Genomic DNA, 2,500 nt, shown 5'->3' on the forward strand with positions numbered 1-2,500 from the left:
TGGTGTTGAAGGCAGAGCTGAAGTCCACAAACAGGATCCTGGCGTAGGATGCTGGGGCGTCCACATGCTGTAGGGTGAAGTGGAGGGCCATGTTAACTGCGTCGTCCACAGACCTGTTGGCTCTGTAGGCAAACTGAAGGGGGTCCAGGAGAGGGTCTGTGATGGCTTTGAGGTGTGCCAGGAGCAGGCGCTCAAAAGACTTCATTACCACAGATGTAAGGGCGACCGGTCTGTAATCATTTAGTCCTGTTGGCCTTAGCTTTTTGGGCACAGCGATGATGGTGGAGGACTTGAGACAGGCTGGTACATGGCATGTCTCCAGGGAGGTGTTAAAGATGTTGGTGAACACCGGAGACAGCTGGCCAGCGCAGTGCCTGAGGGTGGCTGGAGAGACAGAGTCCGGCCCGGCTGCTTTGCGTGGATTCTGCCTCTTGAAAAGCCCATTAACTTCTCCCTCCTGAAAGGAGAGAGTCGTTTCTGTAGTATGGGTGGGGGATGGGGCCTCTTGGGTGGGAAGGGGTGGTTCAGGACAGTCCAATTGTCTTTCAAATCTACGGTAGAACTCGTTCAGGTCGTTGGCTAGGCGGGAGTCGTTAGTGGTGTGGGGCGCTCTGGGTTTGTAGTTGGTGATGTGCCTGAGCCCTTTGGCAGACAGAAGCAGCGTCGTTAGTAGAGAACTGGTGTTTTAGTGTCTCTGAGTACAGTCGTTTAGCCTCTCTCACCGCTTTGCTAAACCTGTTCTTCGACTCCTTGAATCTGTCTCTATCCCCACTCCTAAACGCTTCCTCCTTCTCCAACCTCAACCTTTTGAGCTTTGCTGAGAACCAGGGCTTGTTGTTGTTAAAGTTCACCCTGGTACGTGTTGGGATACAGCAGTCCTCACAGAAGCTGATGTACACAGCCTCTGTGAGTTCATCCAGACTATTGGTAGCAGTCGTGAACATATCCCAGTCAGTACAGTCTAAGCACGCCCGCAAATCTTCCACAGCCTCACTGGTCCACTGTTTAGATGTCCTCACAGCAGGTTTACAGAGTTTTAGTTGCTGCCTGTATGCACGAATCAGGTGGACCAAGGGAGTTCTGTGCGAGCCGAACAGCCCCGTGACCCACAAGAGAAACATCCCCGCCAAATTCGAGCGTTTGACGGGGTCTATCCGTGAAAAAATATTCACGTTTTTGAGTGCACATGCATTTCTGCTGCAAATGCCTCTGGAAGTTTCATGCCGTTCGTATGCCAATTGTGGCAACACGAAAATGACCCGTTTTCCCATTCCGAGGGATTTCTGTGCGACCCTAACAGCCCCGTGAGCCACAAGAGACACATCCCCGCCAATTTCTAGCGTTTCACGGGGTCTATCCGTGAAAAATATAGACGTTTTTGAGTGCACATGCATTTCTGCTGCAGATGCCTCTGGAAGTTTCATGCCGTTCGTACGCAATGTGGCAACACGAAAATGACCCCTTTTCCCATTCCGAGGGATTTCTGTGCGACCCTAACTAACAGCGCCCGTGAGCCACAAGAGAGACATCCCCGCCAATTTATAGCGTTTCACGGGGTCTATCCGTGAAAAATATAGACGTTTTTGAGTGCACATGCATTCCTGCTGCAAATGCCTCTGGAAGTTTCATGCCGTTCCTATGCAATGTGGCCACACAAAAATGACCCGTTTTCCCATTCCGAGGCATTTCTGTGCGACCATAACAGCCCCGTGAGCCACAAGAGAGACATCCCCGCCAACTTCTAGCGTTTGACGGGGTCTATGCATGAAAAATATTAAAATTTTTGAGTGCACGTGCCTTTCTGCTGCAAATGCCTCTGGAAGTTTCATGGCGTTCCTATGCAATGTGGCAACACGAAAATGACCCCTTTTCCCATTCCGAGGGAGTTCTGTGCCACCCTAACAGCCCCGTGAGCCACAAGAGACACATCCCCGCCAATTTCTAGCGTTTCACGGGGTCTATCCGTGAAACATATAGAAGTTTTTGAGTGCACATGCATTCCTGCTGCAAATGCCTCTGGAAGTTTCATGCGGTTCGTACGCAATGTGGCAACACGAAAATGACCCGTTTTCCCATTCCCAGGGATTTCTGTGCGACCCGAACAGCCCCGTGAGCCACAAGAGACACATCCCCGCCAATTTCTAGCGTTTCACGGGGTCTATCCGTGAAAAATATCAATTTTTTTTTGACTGCACATGCATTTCTGCTGCAAATGCCTCTGGAAGTTGCATGCGGTTCGCATGCAATGTGGCGACACGAAAATGACCCGTTTTCCCATTCCGAGGGATTTCTGTGCCACCCTAACAGCCCCGTGAGCCACAAGAGAGACATCCCCGCCAATTTCTAGCGTATCACGGGGTCTATCCGTGAGAAATATTCACTTTTTTGAGTGCACATGCATTCCTGCTGCAAATGCCTCTGGAAGTTTCATGCCGTTCCTATGCAATGTGGCCACACAAAAATGACCCGTTTTCCCATTCCGAGGCATTTCTGTGCGACC

The sequence above is a fragment of the Petromyzon marinus genome, unplaced genomic scaffold (genome assembly GCF_048934315.1).
Source record: "Petromyzon marinus isolate PM22_M1 ecotype Great Lakes invasive population unplaced genomic scaffold, UKy_Petmar_22M1.pri1.0 PM_G_Scaffold_111, whole genome shotgun sequence".
Taxonomy (NCBI): domain Eukaryota; kingdom Metazoa; phylum Chordata; class Hyperoartia; order Petromyzontiformes; family Petromyzontidae; genus Petromyzon; species Petromyzon marinus.